Source organism: Coenobita brevimanus, chromosome 115 (genome assembly GCF_032717465.1).
Source record: "Coenobita brevimanus isolate Jiangsu-jjx chromosome 115, ASM3271746v2, whole genome shotgun sequence".
Lineage (NCBI taxonomy): Eukaryota > Metazoa > Arthropoda > Malacostraca > Decapoda > Coenobitidae > Coenobita > Coenobita brevimanus.
Window position 1 is genome coordinate 10,986,549 of NC_137068.1, and position 22,500 is coordinate 11,009,048.

General features: G+C 41.6%; 1 protein-coding gene across 1 annotated transcript in view; it reads right to left on the bottom strand.

Moving 5' to 3' along the window:
* The window catches only part of LOC145418630 (uncharacterized), a 78,408-nt gene that overhangs the window by 4,357 nt on the left and 51,551 nt on the right, over positions 1-22,500 (bottom strand). The window lies entirely within an intron of this gene.

The window sequence follows — 22,500 nt, forward strand, 5'->3', positions numbered from 1 at the left end:
TATAGACGGGACAGTCCGTTCCCTGATGCCATGCAGTCCTCGTACGTGCCACACATGTTCACTTGTCATGGGCCAAGCAGGGTAGTGAGAAGCAATATCTAATTAAACACGAAGAAAAACTAAGAAAGCACAACACCCCTGCCCTGCATTTACACTAAGCCGAAACTCTGGCCTTATTTTGTGGCCTATATATCCTCGTCTTCAAAGTCGAATTAATCCATTCTTCCCTGTACATCTACCCTTACACCAAACGTTATAAATAATATTGTTAAAGCGGAACCTGTCCTATGAACTTGGATAATAACCAACTGATCTTAAAATATACTTCATCCTTGGCTAACCTTCAACACTTCCACCAAGTGTCATGAGACTCGAATCATAACTAACTGGAATCACAAGGCCGAACCTCTGACCTGACCTGACTTTGTGCCTTTTATCCCCGACCAACTGTTCTCAAACGGAAACATTTCATCCTTTCTTCGCCCTCAACCATTCACCTGAATTTGTCTACATCAGATGAAAATTATTACGAGTTGACCTTACCCTTGATGTATGACCTACGACCCCTGGCTCCTGTAATGATCCTTAATAGTATTCCAATCCAGTGGACTTCCATCCAAAAGTGTATTTACAAAGTTAACAGGTAAAACTGTCCCAAAGACACACACAACCAACTGAACCCAAACTGTCCCCCTCCCGCTGTACTGACGCAGGTGTAACAGGACGACACCATTGAGAAGGGGTTCAGAATAAATATAGGTTACCGGGTAATTACATACACCAGGAGTGCTGACCGTAATTACAGGTAAAGGTGATTAATAAATATAGGTTACCGGGTAATTACATACACCAGCAGTGCTTACCGTAATTACAGGTAAAGGTGACTAATAAATATAGGTTACCGGGTAATTACATACACCAGCAGTGCTTACCGTAATTACAGGTAAAGGTGACTAATAAATATAGGTTACCGGGTAATTACATACACCAGCAGTGCTGACCGTAATTACAGGTAAACGTGACTACCAGCTTTTACACACAACTCTATTATTGATTTTTTTTCTCACATTGTTTAAGCTTATCTGTTTCTCTATCCTGTATATGTTCATTACAGTATTTACTCCAGTCCAGTTCTTCAAATTGCTCTCTCTTATTACACTGCTTTCGTGTATTGCTATAATTTTAGGGCACACACACACACACACACACACACACACACACACACACACACACACTCTCTCTCTCTCTCTCTCTCTCTCTCTCTCTCCCTCTCTCTCTCTCGTTTTCTGCATGTATTAATAATTTGTATAATTGTTATGTTAGGAACTCAGTTGCATACTAATTATGGCGAGTTTAACTGTGTGTGTGTGTGTGTGTGTGTGTGTGTGTGTGTGTGTGTGTGTGTGTGTGTGTGTGTGTGTGTGTGTGTGTGTGTGTGTGTGTGTGTGTGTGTGTGTGTGTGTGCATTCATTATTTTAGCTCAGGTCGCTGAAATACTCGTACAACAAATACAGCAACTATTCTTTACTGTGTTGTCTCATTAAACACCACTGCTAAATGAGACGACCCTTGCATGAACTGAGTACGGATGACGGGTATTAGCGCCGAGGTGGTGCCATGTAAAGGTCTGTAACGCCGAGGTGGTGCCATGTAAAGGTCTGTGGCACGCAGGATAAATACTGCTAGACCTCAGGGAATGGACTGTCAGATCTATCCAAGGAGGTGGACACATGATATACAACACGTGAGATACAACCATATTACAACAGTCGTCCCGTCACCTGCTACAGTCCAGCATGAACAAGACCTGGGTTCATTTCCAACATGTCTGCCTGTATCAAACATTCACACCGGCATTTTTATCAGAGGTACTGTGGGAGATGGAGTATGAGGAAGCGTGCTGGGTGTGAAGTGCTGACACACACACACACACACACACACACACACACACACACACACACACACTTCGTAGTACACATAACCACTTTGCCAACACGCACATCACACAAATTTGTCGTAAACACCAAGTTTTCCCGCAACGTCTCCCTTCGCTCTCAAATTGCCGAATGACGCCATGACGTGAGTTGTGGTGATGACCGTGGTGATGAGGGCTGGGTAAGGTATGGCAGGATGGGACTGGGTGGAGTGAAGCAGGGTAGGGTAGAGTTGGGTGGAGTGAAGTTTGGGTAGGGTACGCTCAAGGGTATGGTACTGTAGAGTAAGACGGTGGCGGTGGCGGCGGCGGCAGTGATGGTGATGGTGTAGAAAATTCATCGCTTTGTAGCCCCCATTCTAAAGAAAACAGAACTGCCTACCACACACACACACACACACACTAATAATAATAATAATAAAAATAATAATAATAATAATAATAATAAACACTAACACAAACTCATTCTTACCTTATTCCAGGTATCAACCGCATCACAACTTCATGATGTCCTCCACTCTTCACATAACGGCGCCGGCACACGCACGCACGCAAAAAAGGCACAGCAAATCAGTTACTATATGGAAATTATAGCAGTAAACCAGTACACAACAAAATGCGCGAAGTAAATCAGTTAATAAGGGCAAAATGATCACAATAAGTTAAATAGCAACGCATAAACAGTGAGAACACACAGCCAAACCCACCACCCAGACAGAGCCATATAAACTACATGCTCTCGGCTCTCCTCTGCTGACTCGCTGAGTCTGCTCCCCACCGTGGTTGCCAGATTTTCTTGAGAGACTGAAGATGTTATTTATATGTACTCCTTGCTTATTTTGTAGACTATAATGGGAAGCTAAAGAAGTTAAATGAAAAATGCCAGATATTCTTTCCTCGATCCAAACAAGAAAAAAAAAAAAATCCGACCCAATAAAAACTCTATTTGGCAACTCTACTCCCGACACAGACACGCTAAGTTGCCATGTTTACAAATATTTGTTAGAAAATCCTCATATAATGAAGTTGTCTGATGGTATATTAAGATTGTATATGTTATTATTATTAATACTAGAGAAGATGATGATGTTACAGACCTTTGCCCTAAACTGGTTTAAATTTTCGTCCTTTTCTAGGTTATTTCACGCCGCTCAGTGGCAGGAAAAGACAATGCTAGAACTCTACCTCCTCTCCATTGCACTTCCTCACGTTCGCTCCACATTCTTTGTCTTGTTACAGCTGAGAGAGAGAGAGAGAGAGAGAGAGAGAGAGAGAGAGAGAGAGAGAGTTCTTGGCCAGGTTAGAGAAATCAGGTGTAATTAGGGGTTATGTGAGGGGCTGTGTGATTAGATATGGATGGTTACCTTGACTGTGAGAAGCATAAATGACTGTCTGCGCATGCGTGGGCAGGGGGGAGCTTGTCGATGATGCCAACACGAGAACACTTGTTCATCATCATCATCATCGTCTTTGTATTCTCGACAAGATTTGTATCAGTAACATACATCTATCAACTACCAGACGCCTTTATCCCATACGGGGTGAAATCACCTCTACATCGCCCTGTCCTCCGACATTTAGTTGCCCTCCTCCTACCCTCTCTCTCTCTCTCTCTCTCTCTCTCTCTCTCTCTCATCCTTGGTCTCCCCCTCCACCTCACTCACAAGCACTCTTCTAGTTAGTCTCTCATTCTCCATCCTCTCCACATCACCAAACAACTCGATTATTTCTCCAAACGTTTTCCACATCCATGTCGTCACCACAACGCTCCTTCACCAATGTGGAGTGAATATTAGAGCGACAGTACGAAAATCAAAACGATCTGTTGTTGTCGTCTGACCTCTGCTGCAACGATTTAACCCACACACCATTACGGGCAGGTGTTATTACAGGAAGGAGTGTATTTGGTTATACGGTTACCACAACGTGGTAAATAGTTTCATGGTCTATATTTGGTTTGTCACCCACTGCACAGTCACCTGAAGGTACCACTACATAAAGTGGATGGGTGCTTAGTCCCTCCACATACCACAAAAATTTAACTAAATAAATTAAATGTATTTAATCTTAAACATGTAAACCAGTAACACGAAGAAAACGTGACGATGTTCTCATTTAACTGGTTGGCTTTTGTGTTTTTGTAAAGAATCAAAGGCTACACCTAAAAATTTTAACTAACATTCCCAATGCCTCTAATCAAAGATGTGGGATCAGGAAATCAACGGCGGAAAATTATGGTAAGTTCTGCGATACGTCACATTTGGGAGGCTAGGTATTTTGATTTTTAATTCAGTGACGAATTTTATACTCTTGCTGTCTCACAGACGATTTTATTCAGCTTAGAAAAGGCTTAAATGTAATGACGAGGATTACATAGGCTAAAACTAAGCCTCCAGGCCGAAATATCTGTCCTTAGCAAGTATTTAAACAATAAAAATATAACTGTCATAAGGATCAAAGGAGCTGGGCAACCAAGAACAACCCAACAACACCACGGTGTAAAACACAACCATTAACAACACCAACAATAACAACGACAAACATTGACAAAAATGATTCATAAACAAGAATATATGCCAAGAAAAACTGGTCTTTTCCTCTTTTTTTTTTTTTTCCCCTTTTCATTTCCCTAACTTAATCCTCCTTTCCATTCCTTCCTCCTACCCCTGTCCTCCCCTCCCCTCCCTTCCCCTCTCCTTCCCTTACATTCCTTTCCTCGCAGTTTTCATTCCCACTTTAACTTTTCCGTGCGCTTAACGGTGTAGGCAAGGATGATTGCAAGAAAAAGAGGAGGGAGTGATGGTATGCAGAAGTGTTTATATGATGCTTCTGTTTATGTGCTGAAAGGAAGCGAGGGATTAGAGAAAGGAAGATGGACAGGTAATTACATACAGCAGATATGGACAGACACACAAACCACAAAACTAATAGCGATGTACAGTATGTAAGGATATTCACTGATGCAGACAAAAATCATGAGCATGTATATATGTATTTATACACACACACACACACACACACACAGGAAAATACAGCACAACAAATGGCTAAACACTGGCATTTCGTTGTCAGGAGGGAGTACGTGAGAAGCTTTAGTTTATCCCCAAAGTTTGCTGGTGAATATCAAATGAAGGGTTGTGTTTAAGAACTATTCCGGGATGCCACCTGTATGTGTGTGTGTGTGTGTGTGTGTGTGTAATACCATAATATACGTAGTTTAAGTACATAATATCTATCTATCTATCTATCCATACGTTTAAGAACACCCGCAAAATTACCCTATGACGTGAGTACGGTATACAAGTGCGTATTATGTTAATAAATGTTAATAATGAAGTCTTAAATTAATGTTACTGGACGAGGACATTATAATTTCACATTCAATAACTAACATACAAGTGAAAGTCATTGTGTCATATACAGGTACACACCGCAATGGAAGAGGTGATGGTGAGCCTCATATGCCGATGAGAAAACGGCTCAAAGGAGGAAAGTACATGGGGGGAAAGAAACACCAATGAAAAAAAAAAAGAAGGAAAAGAAATGACAAAAAAAAAAAAAAAATCAGAGGAAAAAAAATCAGAGAGAAGACGAGTGGGAAGCACTGAACGAAGAGAGAAAAATAATGAATTGGTTACAAGAAGAGTTAGGAAAGGATGGAGAGAGAGAGAGAGAGAGAGAGAGAGAGAGAGAGAGAGAGAGAGAGAGATTTACTATTTCAAAATCATTAGATCCAGGTTGGTTCTCACCTGAAATCTACCTGTAATTACCGTATGCAAATGAATGGCAACATCCTGACTCCTGATATGAATGATGCAGGTAGATGGGGAGAGGAAGCAAGGGAGGGATGGAGGGAAGGGAAGGGGAGGGAAGGATGAAAAAAAAAAAAAATAGTAAGTGTGGGGAAATGAAAGGAGGAATGGAGAGAGAGAAGAACAGAAGATAAACGAGGGACAATGAGACGTAAGGAGAAAATGAAATACAGAGGGAAAGAAGGAAGACAGAACAACGAAGAGATGAGAGAGAAGAGAGGGAGGGTGTGAAGGGAGGAAGAAAAGGATGGAGGAAAGGAAGGTAGGAGTGACTGAGGAAGGAAATGAAGGTAAGGAAGCAAGGAGGGAGGAAAAAAAGGAGGAAATATGGCTTCCTGAGAGGTAAACGCGGAGAACCTAGCAAATTTCTCTCTCTCTCTCTCTCTCTCTCTTTCTCATAAGGTTAAAAACTTTATAATATTAACGGGGATTGTGTCTATCACTATACAGGTATTTCTCTTACACCAATAAAACCCTTAGGTGATGACAATTTAATGATCATCACTTAGAAAGAATAAAATATGACGACGACAAGAATTACACAATATATCACTGGACATGAAGATAATAACTAGGATGCTAAAAATCATAATGAGTTACTAAACTATCACTTATGAGAGAGAGAGAGAGAGAGAGAGAGAGAGAGAGAGAGAGAGAGAGAGAGAATCTGTAAGTGGGAGGAAGAACATAAGGATGAGGAAGGTGGCGAGATAACTGGAAGAGAGGTGGGTAGGAGTAGCAAGGAAGGAGGGAATGAGAGGGATAGAAAATGTGGGAGGAGAGAGACAGGAGGAAGGTGGTGAGGCAGAAGAAGAAAAGAGAAGTGAGAGAGGGAGAGCGAGGAGGAAGAAAGGCATATGTGGGGAAAATTAGATGAGGAAGAAAAGGGTTAGAGAGGGAAAGGAAGGAGGAAAAATAGATCCGAGAGACAGAAGGATGGAGGGGAGAGCAGACAGAAGGGTAGGGAAAGGGAGAGGAAAAGGACAGGAAGGAGGGAGGAAACATGCACGAGAGAGAAGTGAGGGAAGAAAGGAAGGGTAGTGATGGGTAAGAGGAGTAAGAGAGGAAGGACATAGATAAAGACAGCAAGATAAGAGAGGTAAGAGGGAATGACACGGAGTACTAAATACCAGGTGAAGGCTAATGACCTATTAATACCTGGGGTTAATGACGCCTGTTATCTAGTCCATCCACTTCATATCACCCCCAACCTGAATAACATCACCTGCACATACCTGACATATATTACCTGACTTTGTTGACACTTATTTGTCCCCCCCCTCATCTCTCTCTCTCTCTCTCTCTCTCTCTCTCTCTCTCTCATTTCCTATTTCACTTCACCCCTCCTTCCTTCCTCACTTTCATATTCTTAAGTAACTTCAACTCCTCTCTCATTTTACCCTTTCCCCTTTTCTTGCTTCCCCCATCATTCCCTCTCTAAGCGTAATTATATCTGAGCCTAAAACCTGATAGGAAGGGAGCTCTATCCCAGGTTGTGGACATGAAAGTTTTGTTACTAGGATTTTGTGTAAAGTCTGTACTAATCTACCACAACACCCAACGACATGTCACAAAAACAGCCTCGCTAACATTATCATACCAGTCCTGAATGAGACACTTCTAGCATGTCCTCACCATGGACGATAGGTATTAGCACCTACGTGGCGACATGTGAAGTTGTGCTGGACCTCAGGGCACTACATATGAAGCCTATATTCAACGTCACATGCACTGAAAAAAGCGGTGATATAAACATGTCTTTAATGAAACTACATCATCTGGCAGTTGCTAAAAATTTTTCATTAAAAAATATATACCGGAATATACTGTATATTCCTCGTGCTGCGCGCGCGCGCGCGCGAGCGAGCGAGCGAGCGAGAGAGAGAGAGAGAGAGAGAGAGAGAGAGAGAGTGAGAGAGAGAGAGAGAGAGACAGGCAGACAAAGAGACAGAGACAGACAGACATAGACAGACAGATGGTGATGGTGATGCGATAAGGGTGAGTGAAAGGACAGTGGGTAAAAAACATCTCATCGTTAATGCCCGGGGGAGGGACCAGGAAGGGAAAAGAAAGGGACCAGGAGGGACAGGGGGAGGGACCAGGAGGGACAGGGGGAGGGACCAGGAGGGACAGGGGAAGGAGCCAGAAGGGGCAGGAGGAGGGGCAGGGGAAGGGGCCAGGAATGGTTTGGGGAGGGGACAAGAAGGCCAGGGGAGGGACAATGAGGGACAGGGGGAGGTGCCAGAAGGGGAAGGGGACTGTGGGGGAGACTGAGAAGAGAGGGAATACCAAGCAACTTGAAGTCCAGTTAGACTAGACCAATGGCATCAGACTTAAAAGTGGACAGTTCATTCCACAATTTAATGTCGGCATAGCAAGGGGTCTGGTGAGGGAAAAAGAAGGTGAGAGGAAAGAGAGGAGAGTGTAGAGGAAAGAGAGGAGAGGATAGAGGAAAGAGAGGAGAGGGTAGAGGAAAGAGAGGAGAGGATAGAGGAAAGAGAGGAGAGGGTAGAGGAAAGAGAGGAGAGGATAGAGGAAAGTGATGAGAAGAAAGACTAATGACGCAGGGTGATGAAACGCTATGGGGAAAGGACAGTTGGGAGAGAAGAGTGAGGGAAGTGAAAAGAAGGGGAAACGTTCGAGGAACGAAGGAAGGAAGAGAAGGGAGGGAAAGGAAGGGTGGGGGTAAGAAAGGGAACGTAGTAGGGAGAGAGGAAGGGAGAGGGGGGCGTTAAGGGGAAGGAGTTACACAGTTGAATCACACTGATTCACAGACTTTACAGTCCCAACGAGGCGGTCCGGCCATTATTTAATAGCCTTACTCTATTCAAAGGAGTAAAAAAAAAAAAAAAAAAAAAGGAAACTAATAAGGAGACGAAAGGTGGGAGAGAAAGGAGGGGAAAGTGAAGGAAAGATAGGGGAGAGGAGACCGAAAGAATGAAAGGAGGAAGGGAAAGGTATAAAGAGGTGAGGCGAGCAGCAGGAAGTTGAGATGGGAAGGAGGGAGGATGGTAAAAGGAAAGAAAGGAGAGAGGGAGAGGAACAAAAAAGAGGAAAAGGAAATGGTGTGAAGGGAGAAAAGAAGAATTTAGGAGGGAGGGAAAGTAAAGAAAAGGTAAGAGTAGGGAAGGAGGAAAGAAGCTGGAATTACCTGGGGTAGGAAGAAGGGAAGGTGGTGGGTCGGCGGGTGATAGAAAAAAAGGGTGGGGGGGAGGACCAAAAAAAAATGTGCTACTTAAGTGAATTAAATGGAGAGTTTCCATCTTGATTAGCTGAGAGAGAGAGAGAGAGAGAGAGAGAGAGAGAGAGAGGGTATATATGACGAGGAGTGACGACTGAAAGAAAAGGAGGAAGAAATGGAAGAGAAAAAGAAGAAAGATGGCGAGGACAGGATGAAGAAAAACACATTAAGTTGAGAAGAAAAAACAGGAGCACGAAAAATAAAAGAACAGGAGATAAAAAAAAAAAAAAAGAGGAAAAAAATAAAGCCTGATGAGAGAGACGTGAAAAAAAAAAAAAAAAAAAAAGGAAGAATGGACACAGGGAAGGGGAATGAAGAGGAGGAGGAGGAAAGATGAAGAGGCACAATAAAAGGGTAGGACGGACAGGGGAAGGGAAGGAGTGTGGCAGCAAAAATGACGATGAAACAAAGATAAAGGGGAGGGAAAAATGAGAAAAGGTGAAAAATGTGTCAAGAGGAAAGCGGAAAGAGGAAGGGAGGAAATAAGCGTGAGATGAAAAATGAGGACGAATAGATGAGCGTGATCGAATGAAGAGAGAATATGGACGAGGAGAGGAGAGAAAAAGCTGAGGGAGAAAGAGAAAGACGAACAAAATAAAATGAATGGGAAGAATAAAACTAGCAGAAGGAATAATAAGAAGAGATGAAGAGAAAGGAAGAAAATTAATAATAAACCGAGTGAATAGGTGACAAGACACTTAAAAATAATTACGGATGTTCAAAATTAAAGTAACACCCTCAGGCTCCTACGACTCATTCATATGAAGAAGATCGTTTGGCGTGATATATAATACTAGACTTATTTGTGCCATCAGAGTTAATAACAAACAGAGAATTACAGTCAATAAAAAAAAAAAAAAAAAAAAAAAACAGTTAACCACTTCTCTCGACCATGACTTATGTATTTATCAACTTTCATCTGGTGACGTACTCTCGATAAATTCTTGCCATTTCTAAACGATTTTAATCATCTCAGGCAGACTTTTGTAGTGAAATACTTGCTGAAGACCATATCTAACCCCTTCAGTACAAAAAAAAAAAAAAAAAATCTCCAATTAACCAAAATCGTGTGGAAGCAGCAATGATAAAACATAAATACGTCATGGGACTGAAGGGAATAATTACTACAGAGTATATATTGTGTTCAGTTTGGTAGGTATTTTCCTAGCTGGTGGGGTTACACTACAGCCGCCATAAACATCTTCACTACCAAACACTTGTTCTACAATGAATACAATCACATGGCGGATGAAAAATAACTTTAAAATACAAAACTGTACGGAAGTTAATCTGTCAAGTTACTAGTTCCGTCTACTTACATGGAAATGCAAGTTCACATCATCGCCATAAAGATAGGATTCACATGTAATTAACCTCAAAAGCTTTCATAGGACTGACATAAACAAAACACTGAAATATGGTTACTTTGTAGGTTGGGGCGTTCCAACTGGATGTGGCCAAATGGATAATGCAGACTATTTATCACAACATAGTTCCGGGACGAGCGACTGGTCATTCTTGTCTTAAAAGTCTGGTTCAAGAGGCCCAGCATCAGGCCCCTGTGCTCCTGATGGAAGGAACAACTTTGCGGGCTATTAACCTTTGGGTCTTTCTTCTTTTCATAAATGGTATATATGTAACACAACAGAAATACTACATACAAAGTGAAGAAAATAATGTACCTTATCGATAGAGGGAAATTTGCACCTAACCTTTCCTTCATTTCATCAGCATGAGTGAAATGTGAATATTATGTTACCGGTATGTATAAACCAACAGCCAGTGGATAAAGGACACAAGTACCAGGTATATATCCATTCACTACCATGCCTTCCTTTATTTCGTACTGGCTAACCTTTGGGGGGATGGGGTGCTCTCTCTCTCTCTCTCTCTCTCTCTCTCTCTCTCTCTCTCTCTCTCTCTCGAATTAATCAATTTACCTGCTCCATCGCTTTCCTCTTCAATTAATTTGCGGCAGAAATTCCCCTTCACAAATCTTACCTCCCAATATCATCTGAACCCAATCCCTACCTAATCTCTCTCTCTCTCTCTCTCTCTCTCTCTCTCTCTCTCTCTCCCATATTATATATATATATATATATATATATATATATATATATATATATATATATATATATATATATATATATATATATTGTTACGGAACAGAGAAAGATAATGTACACTTTAAGTGAGAATATTAAAAATCACTACTGTCCCGTAAAGTTCCAGGTTCAAAACAAAGAGTTAGGTAAAATTACAAGTTAAAGTTTAATGCTCAAACTAACAACAAAACATTCAGGACTCATAAGTTTAATGTAATGGCAAAAAACAGGTTAAATATATGGTTAACTGCAATAGCCTCTATTAACACCAAATTAGCAAGAGTAAATTTATCTAAGTCAGCCCTGTTAAAATGAGATACCAGATAATACTCAGTGAATGCCAGATATATTATTACAGATACAAAATATTATTAATGATGGCTGATAGTAAAACTTTACACTAAGCACAAAAACCTCACTAGGCCTAAGAATCAACCTTATGCTACACAGTACAAGAAAAAATGCAATAACACTTATACTCAAATTACACAGCTGCTAGATGGTTGGAGACTTCCTGAGCACTCACAATAATAACCGTACAGGGGAGGACAGAGATGTGAACAAAATGAGGAGTAGATCTAAGTGGCAATGATGCAGAGACTGAGCTCATTATATAGGGGCCGGCAGAGCTTGATACAACTTGTAAGAAGGACGCGCAAATGAAGCCATGGGGACAAAGAGTTGATAATCCTGCTCTGAACAACAGAAAGAGCGACTTACTCTACTATAACGGTAGAAGGGGGTAATGAGGCAGAACACGCTCGTGATCAAACATACAGCATACTGTGCGTTAAAATTACACAAAGGATGATGAAATCATAGGCTATGTAACACCTCCCCACAAAGAAAAAGAAATTTACAGAGGAAATTTCTTATTACTCTAAAACAATCTGTCTAAAGTCTAGATAAGCAATCTGCAATAACATTTTCTTTCCCCTTGACATGTTGTATGTCTAATGAATACTCCTGAAGAAGTAGACTCCATCTTGTCAATCTCTGATTTTTATCTTTAAACTTACTAAGGAATTTCAGTGGGTTATGATCGGTATAAATGACTATGGGGTCAAAACCAGAACACAAATAAAATGAAAAATGCTGTAAACCCAAAATCAAGGCCAAAAGCTCTTTCTCAATAGTTGAGTAGTTCTTTTGAGGTGGAGTGAACTTCTTACTGTAATAAGATACAGGGTGTTCAATACCCTGATCATCCTCTTGCAGCAAAACAGCCCCAGCTCCTGTATCACTTGCATCAACAGCCATCTTAAAAGGCTTAGCAAAATTTGGAGTAGCGAGCACTGGCTGACTTAATAGGATAGCTTTAAGTTTGCTGAAAGAGGATTCACAGTTATCGGTCCAGACAAATTTAACTCCCTTTTTCAGTAGGTCTGTAAGTGGTGATACAAGAATTGAAAAGTTAAGAACAAATCTCCTGTAATAACCTACCATTCCCAAAAATCTTTGTAGCTCTTTCCTACTTTTAGGTCTGGGAAGATCACTCATAACCTGAACCTTAGCTCCTGGTGGTGCAACATGTCCATCACCAATTACATACCCAAGGTACTGAACTTTAGCTTGACCAAACCCACACTTTGATAAATTAGCTACAAGATTAGCATGAACCAAACGCTCAAGAAATTTACTGACATGGCATAGGTGATCTTTCCAGTTGTCACTGAAGATTAATACATCATCAATATAAACAACACACCCTGCCAATCTCTCTGTTACAATATTCATGAGCTTCTGAAATGTGGCTGGTGCATTCTTCATACCATATGGCATTACAGAACATGCAAAAGTCTTTCCTAGTGTTACAAAACATGAGATCTCCCTAGCACGTTCAGTCATAGGTACTTGCCAGTATCCCTTTAACAAATCAAACTTACTTATGTACCTAGCCTTTCCGATCTTGTCTATGCAATCTTCCACGCGAGGGAGAGGGTAAGTGTCTGTTTTGGTTATCTGATTAACACATCTGTAGTCGATGCAAAGCCGCTGTGACCCACCTGGCTTAGGGATCAGAGTGACAGGAGAACTCCACTCGCTCTGACAGGGCTCAATCATCTTGTGGTCCAACAGGTAGCCAAGCTCCTTATGGATGAGAGGAACTTTCACTGGGTTCACACGGTAAGGAGGCAATTTAATTGGCTTTGCGTCTCCAACATCGACATCATGCATCAACACAGTGGTTCTTCCTGGAGTGGCACGAAACACTTGCGGGTACTCCTGCAGTAATGCCGAAAACTCCTGCCTTTCCTTGGGAGGTAGATGAGAAAGCTTAGTCTGGAGATCATTCATGATATCAGGATTCTTCCCCAAACTATCACTCAGGCTCATACTGCATGGGAGAGCTTCACTTGCAGACTCGGGTGGAACAGCTACAGTGCAGACTGGATTATTTTCGTCCCGACTGTGATATAACTTTAGCATGTTGATGTGACATAGTTGCTTGTTCTTTCTACGATCTGGTGTGGCGATGACATAGTTGACATCACTGAGTTTCTTCTCCACGAAATAAGGACCACTAAACTTGGCTTGAAGAGGTTGCCCATGAACCGGTAGCAGAATCAAAACCTGATCTCCTGGCTGAAAGTGGCGTAACCTGGACTTCTTATCATACCAAGTCTTCATCTTCTCCTGAGCAGCTCCTAAATTCTCTCTCGCCAGCTGTAAAGCAGTGGACAGCCGTTCTTTGAACTTCATCACATGCTCCAGCAGGTTGAAGTCATCTTCCTCCGACAGCCAGCATTCCTTGAGTAACTTAAGGGGTCCTCTTACTTCATGGCCAAACAGTAGTTCAAAAGGTGAGAAGCCCAATGATTCATTTGGAGATTCTCTTGCAGCAAACACAACGAATGGAAGACCTTTATCCCAGTCTTTCTGATGTTCCAAACAGTATTTCTTGAGCATCGATTTGAGTGTTTGATGATATCTCTCCAACGCTCCTTGGGTCTGGGGATGGTAAGCTGAAGACGTGATCTGGGAGATGCCCAACTCTTTCAGAGACTGCTTGAAAACATTTGACATGAAATTACTTCCCCGGTCTGACTGTACCTCCTTGGGCAGACCAAACTTTGTGAAGAACCCTAGCATTTCCTTAACCACGTTCTTTGCTGAGATATTTCTAAGTGGAATGGCTTCAGGATAACGAGTAGCCATATCAATCAGGGTCAACACATAAGAAAATCCTGAAGAAGTCTTAGGAAGAGGGCCCACAATATCCACCAACACACGGGTGAAAGGCGCCTCAAAAGGAGGAATGGGAACTAGAGGTGCAACCTTTTCGGTCTGATTACACTTCCCCACAACTTGACAGGTGTGACAAGACTTACAATACCAGGAAACATCCCTGAAGATACCTGGCCAGTAGAAGTGTTTCAAAATGCATGCCACAGTCTTCCTCACTCCAAGGTGTCCTGCCAAACTGGAATCATGAGCCACTCTAATGATATCCTGCCTACATACATGAGGGATGACAACTTGATGTACAACCTCCCATTCACAGTCTGCTGATGCTGTTGGGGGTCTCCACTTCCTCATAAGTACTCCTGACTTTATATAATAACAAGTAAAAGCACCAGCTGACTCTTCCTCACTGCAAGCAGAGTTAGCTAGACCTTTCAACTCAGGGTCAGCAACCTGCAACTCAACCAACTCTTGACGAGACAAATTATCAACACTACGGGGTACTGCCTCATCTGGTGAGTGGTCCAAATTAGCAAGAAAAGTGTCAGCTAGGATAACATCATCATCATCATTATCCTCTAAATCACCAGTAACTTTAGACTTAGCCCTAGTGACAGCACATGCAGGGAATACATCAGGGACATCACAATCCTGGGTCACAGCCACTGGCTCACTAGACAACTGAGGAGCTGGACACACTTGACTTCCACCAATATCATTTCCAAGTAAGAAAGTTACACCTGACATTGGGAGTGTCTCAACCAACCCAACCATAACGGAACCATTAACAAAACCAGACTCTAAATTCACTCTGCACAGAGGGACAGAGAAGTAATTATTCCCTACACTTTGTAAGATTACAGTTTCATCAGAGGAATTAACATTAAAGCCTAGAACACTGGTCAGCATAAAGGATTGGCAAGCACCTGTATCACGATATACGAGTATTTTAACTGATTTCCTGTCATTACTGTCCAGAGGACTGACAAAACCATCAGACAGGAAATTAGCACATGAACTCTTGAGAGTGTCACCCACGTTACTGCTCAAAAGAGGAGCTCCATCATGAGAATTTAAGTTACCCCTCAAAGCAGGTTCAGTTAACTCAGTTAAAGAATTCTGGGAACTCTCAAGAGTGGACACTATTCACATCACGCTGTCTCCTGAAACATTTCTCCGTAGTATGACCAAGCTTACTACAATAAGTACATTTACTTTTCTGAAATCTAGAGGTGAAGCTGGTATTTACTTCCTGAGAAACATCATCTTTATTCTCTTTCCTGTTACCTGTACTCTGAGTAGAGGCAACGTACTTACTCTCAGCTTTCCCTTTTTCTTTAGAATATCTCTTGTGAGTGAGAACATATTCATCAGCTAAAACTGGAGCATCAGACAAATTATCTATTCTTCTCTCATCAAGATATAGGCTTACATCTTTACTAATACACCTTTTGAAAACCTCCAGCAAAATCATCTGCTTAAATTTGTCAAAATCAGAATCCACATTCTTAGAATTTAACCACTGCTCTAACACATCTTCTTTGATTTTTGCATACTCAACATGGGATTGCTTATCTTGCTTGTAAGTTGTCCTATCAGGAACAAGCTCATAGGCCTTAAGAATCAAGCTCTTAACTACATCATAATTATCACATTGATCCTGAGGCAAAGATGCATAAGTTACTTGAGCTTTACCAGTGAGAACAGTTTGAAGGAGTACTGGCCAATACTTTTTGGGCCAATTAAAACCTGTAGCTACCCTCTCAAACAACTGAAAATACTTGGTTAAATCAGATTCATTAAAAGGAGGGACAAGTTTAACATTTTTAGCCACATCAAAATCATCAGAGCTAGATGATCCAGTTCCACCTTGTTTCATGCGATACTCATGGTCTGCCTGAATCCTAGCTAGTTCAATTGGTACCTGAGCCTGTATCTGTGCCTCCTGAATCCGAGCCTGAGATTCAGCCTCCTTAGCATTTGCTTGAAATTCAGCCTCCTTAACACAAGCCTCCTTAGCCTGAGACTCAGCCTCCTTAGCACATGCTTGAAATTCAGCTTCCTTCACACGAGCCTCCTGCAGGGCTAGCTGTAACTTAGCTATTTCAATCTGCGTTTGCTCATTTGGAGGAGTTACATTAAACAAGCTTTCATTAATCATGTCAACAATTTGATCTTTAGAATGATGAGAGCGAACAGCAATTCCCAAGTGTTGAGCAACAAGCTTAAGTTCATTCTTTGTTCTGTTTTCTACATCACACACTGTTTGCACATTTGACAAAAAATCTTTGGCTTCATCAAGTGTAGTAATAGTAGACATCATGAATAAATCACAGTCACAAAATATCAAGCAATATCCTTATGATAATATCCTGAATATCCTGATAAGAGGTCACCAAATTTATGTTACGGAACAGAGAAAGATAATGTACACTTTAAGTGAGAATATTAAAAATCACTACTGTCCCGTAAAGTTCCAGGTTCAAAACAAAGAGTTAGGTAAAATTACAAGTTAAAGTTTAATGCTCAAACTAACAACAAAACATTCAGGACTCATAAGGATAATGTAATGACAAAAAACAGGTTAAATATGTGGTTAACTGCAATAGCCTCTATTAACACTAAATTAGCAAGAGTAAATTTATCTAAGTCAGCCCTGTTAAAATGAGATACCAGATAATACTCAGTGAATGCCAGATATATTATTACAGATACAAAATATTACTAATGATGGCTGATAGTAAAACTTTACACTAAGCACAAAAACCTCACTAGGCCTAAGAATCAACCTTATGCTACACAGTACAAGAAAAAATGCAATAACACTTATACTCAAATTACACAGCTGCTAGATGGTTGGAGACTTCCTGAGCACTCACAATAATAACCGTACAGGAGAGGACAGAGATGTGAACAAAATGAGGAGTAGATCTAAGTGGCAATGATGCAGAGACTGAGCTCATTATATAGGGGCCGGCAGAGCTTGATACAACTTGTAAGAAGGACGCGCAAATGAAGCCATGGGGACAAAGAATTGGCAATCCTGCTCTGAACAACAGAAAGAACGACTTTATTATAACGGTAGAAGGGGGGACTGAAGCAGAACACGCTCGTGATCAAACATGCAGCATACTGTGCATTAAAATTACACAAAGGATGATGAAATCATAGGCTATGTAACAATATATATATATATATATATATATATATATATATATATATATATATATATATATATATAAACCTTTTTTTTTTTTTTACGTGTCCGATTCTGGGCAGATGGATAAGTAAATAGATTGATAGATATACATAGATAAAGACAGATACACAGATACACATTATATTCCCCTCTAAGTCGAAGTCCTTCCTAAGTTGAGTAAAGTCTCTCTGCCACATAAGGCAACCCTCCCCCCCCCCCAAAAAAAAAAGCGTGCAGTGTTTAATTTACAACACTTGAAGTACTGCTACATATATATATAATGACAGTGATAATACTGGTGGGTGTGAACTGAGTACATGGGCATCAACATCCCATTCGGACAGCAAAACTATAATGCAATGAATGTAATAATATTCGGCGTAAGATGTCCTTAAGATAAACCGGTATCTTCCGAGACAGTGACAATATTGGTGGGTGTAACTGGGTGTAACGGCATAAACATCACATTCTGGCAGCAAGAATATAATGCAGTGTCCTGAAATGTGTAATATGCTCTTAACAGCCCGAATCCAATGACGTAGTTTTTATTTAAGTGTTGCTACACCCACACGACTTTAATCAGCTTAGGAGACACTTGTCGAACTGGAGGAGTGAAGGTGTACAGTAGTCTTCAATAACCCTCTAAGTACTACACGTCTGTCCTAAGCTGAACAAAATAATACGACTGTTTGTAAAACAAACAAAATTAAAAGGCACGTCATCTGATTACAGGTGTTAAGATTATATTACGGTAACAAGAATATAATGCAGTGGGTCCATTGCCTGTGAAAGGGTTACATTCCATGAATATGATCTATAAAAACTGACTGGTAAATTCCCACAGTGGCATTATTACTGGCACTACATTGGGTGCCAAGGTATTAAGATATCATTACGGGTTAGTGTGAGCCACCTGGATATTGCTTTACCTCCACACTGCACTGATACCACCACCACCATTCAATACTACCCATACCAGTATTATGCTGACGTGATAGCACCACCCGCTGTGTGTGTGTGTGTGTGTGTGTGTGTGTGTGTGTGTGTGTAAAACTAATCGGCCATCCAGGTATTTCTCAAACACACAATGAAACATACCAAAACAAATAAACAGAAGGCAAAATCTATTCATCTCAATCAGTGCTGCCTTGTGTACTGGGCTGATGAAAGAGAAATTCAGTGTAATGCCGATGCTCTTACTCTCATCTCCGCCCAACACACTCATTTCCTCCATCCCTGCACCACTTACCCCGTCATCTCCTTCCTCTTCATAGCCTGCTACTCCCTTCCTGACCCCTTTGCCCCTTTCCTCTCCTCTCTCTTGCCCTTCCTTCTTCATCTTCTTCCTTCCTCTTCACCTACTTTTCCATCCTTTCCTTTCTCGTCTCTCCCTTTCCCTTTACCGCCTTCCCTCCCCGTCTCCATTACCTCTTTCCCGTCCATTCCCTTTCCCTTCATTTCCATCTACCTTCCCCACCCTTCACCTACCAAAGTCTCCTTTCCCTTCCCCTCCATTCCCTACCCTTCATCTTCTTTCTCTCTCCCTTCTCTTAACATCGTTTTGCTTTCGTTCCCTTCATCTGCTTGCTCTTTCCTTCACGTCCTTTACATATTTCATTGTCTTTCCCTCCTAGCTTTCCTTTTCACCTTATCTCCTTTCCTTCCTCTCCACTCTCCTTCCTTCTTTCCCTTCCATTCACCACCTTTTCCCTTCCCTTCTCTTCCTTCTCCTCCCTCCTCCTCTTCTCCTTTCTCTCCACTTCTCCCTTCTTCTATCCTCCCTCTTCCTCTTTCTTTCCTCCCCTTCCTCTCCTCAACCCTTCCTAAACAGTGACTCATGTGGATAAACTGCTGCCATCAAACTGCACTTACACTGTTTACTTCACGTCTGGTGGGTAAGTACACACACACACACACACACACACACACACACACACACACACTCTCTCTCTCTCTCTCTCTCTGCCCATCAGAACGTAAAATTTGCCATCACCTGCTGCGTCTCTGTCACCTCTTATCTGTTAATTCTCTCTCACTTCCTGTACCCACTGGAAATACTACCAATACTCTTACACTTACTGCGACACACTCAGCGGTAACATACTCAGTACTATAATGACCTTGTATTATATTCTGGTTACCCTTACATGATCTGACTTAGCGGAGACCTCTGGCAAGACTTAGTTAGTACACTCAATAATAGTCACACACACACACACACACACACACACACACACACACACACACGACCTTCCATCTCCTCTAGTAATTAAGATCGGGATGATATAATTTGAGTGATGAATTTCCAAGATTCATATAATTTCTTGTATTCCAATTTTCCTTCTACTCCTTGCGCCAGTGTACGTCATTTTAACTATATTCTTGATACAGACAAACAGTTACAGCCAATGCAGCTTGACAAACACCTGCCATACTGAGAGGGCTAATGAAGGTTATATCACTTCCGGGTCAAAAATTATCTTTTAAGCTGTGTAAAATTGTCTGAAACTCTAAGGGAAAAAAACAAAAACGTCTGCGTTGACGAGGCTAAAGATATTTCCACATCAATGAATGTACTGTAGCGGTCGGCTTGCACACGCCTGATAGGGACGGGCAACTGAGTTATACACGTTCAGGTTGTACTTTACAGGTGGTGAAGGGCAACTGTTGCGTAGGACTGAGAAACACCACTTGTATCGCTGGTGGAATGACCCGCCCCCACCCAATGCATCACGCACGAGTACACGTGTGGCGGAATGACCCGCCCCCACCCAAAGCATCACGCACGAGTACACACATGGAAGGTATATCCAGTGTAGTATGAGAACTATCAAGTGTATGGTTAAATGTGCTTTGCTAGAGAGGGTCTACCTGAGTCTGTCATCGAAGAAATCATGACAGGTTCCGAAACTGACAACACACACAAAGCGATATCACTTCACCTCCTACATGTCCGGCCCAGTTTGGCACCGAACCCATATTATTAGTGTTGGTGGATTATTACATGCTTCAAATACACATACTTACGGATTAAACATGTAATTAAAAATATGGAGCTTTTGGTAACAAGATACTTTTGCCAGTTCAACGTCAGATTTGCATCAACATTCACAAATGGTTCCAATTTTCTTCCCCTAGGGGAGGTCTTCAACATGGTAGATCATGTCTTTTGGCGGCAGCAAGACGACGATACAAGATATGGTACGTTAACTCCTTCAATATGGTAAAGTCTTGTTTGTTTTTACTACCTATGGACTACTGTATGTTGCACAGAGCCAGATTCGAAGCAGAGGAGCTAGATACAGGCTACATTAACACCTAGACTACTATTGTGCTCTCTAGAACCTGAACAAACTCGTCTGGAGATATCAAGTATCGACGTACATACCTGTGCAATTTTACTACACATTTCCAAGATTGAGTTTTAAATAATAAGTCTGATAATTTTGCTTGCTCATCACGTAATCTGCATAAACTCTACAGCATCTGTCTCAACATTCCTTGGTCGGTGAACCCAGTCAAAAATACACACGCTACCAGGGTAGACCATCAAAACTTGTTCAAAGTTATTAGTTAAAACTTTTCATTGACAAAGGTTATGTTGCAGTTGAACAGACTCCTCTGGCAGCAGCATGAGATATACTAGTGGAAGACAACTATCACGAGTAACTTTTCCTTCAACACAACTGACTCCATTTATCTGAACTCTTCACTGGGATGGGTCTGAAGCTTCGGTGGTTCCACCGGTAGTGTACTCATCTCACAGTGTGTGCTAAGTCCAGGGTTCGAACCCAAACCGTGGTGGACATTTGGAGTGAGTGCTGGTGCTATGCCCTTGAGTAAGTTTGCATTTGTTTCCACCACGTCGGTTATATCGATGACATACTGTATATACTGTAGAATGACATAAGCACACCTTACACTTTCACATGCATCACTCTTCCTACAAACATCCCTTCCCCATTTGTACCTCGCCAGCATGAAGAAAGGTTAATTCTGGGTATTACTTTCCCTCCGAGGAGACGGTCCGGTCCTGCTGTGGCCTTTATAAGGACTGATACAGATTTAGATACGTTAGGTCTTCCCACAAGCTAACAAAAGAAGCTATTGGTAGCGAAAACATACGAGGAATGGGCCACTGGAAATGAAAATGCAAGACAAACTGAGCCCCCTTTCCACACAAGTCCCCCCCCCCCTTTTTTTTTTTCATTTTCTGGACCAACGCTACAGTAAATGTATTACTGAATAAAACTGTCTCGTGGTAGCAGGAAGGTACGGAGAATATATACAGTATACAGACCAGCGTACCATCACTACAGCCTCCACTCCAAACTAAAAGCTTCATATTGTTTAACTCACATAAACTGCCTCGCTGTTAAGTCTTCAAGCACGAAAGGTCACATGCATTATTCCCGTCTCTCCTGCCCCAGCCACTGCCTGTCACTCTGCCTGTCAGTAAAGCCTCTGCGTTCATTCGCATCAAAAAAATGTTGAATAAGTCCTTTGTCCACAAGACGGATGGGTGAACAGGGTATGCGGTAACACTGTACATAATTTGAGGTTATGTGGCCACTTAATTTACATACCGTATAATCACTAATAAAAAAAAAATAAATAAATAAAAAAGAGGGGGAGACTAAGACTAATAAATTTAAAAGAACTCATACCATCATCATTAATATTCAAGTGGCATTTTTATGAAGCTAAATCATCAATATGGATTATTCTAAATGCACGACGGGTATGTAAAAGTTATCTGATTGAAGAGTATCATTTGATATTTAATATACACCATGTCTGGGAGTAACACGTATGAATCAGATTAATCCATCATTCAACTGTCTTTAAAAGAAACTGGAAGGGTAAAAGCGGAGGCGGAGGGTGAAGGCAGTAAGAGAAAAGGAATGAGGGAGGAATGAAGAGCGGAAGAGGGAGGAAACGAGGAAGAAAGTGCGGAGGGAGGGAGGGAGGGAGGGAGGGAGGGAGGGAGGGAGGGAGGAGGAGGAGGGTGAGGTAAGGGAGCG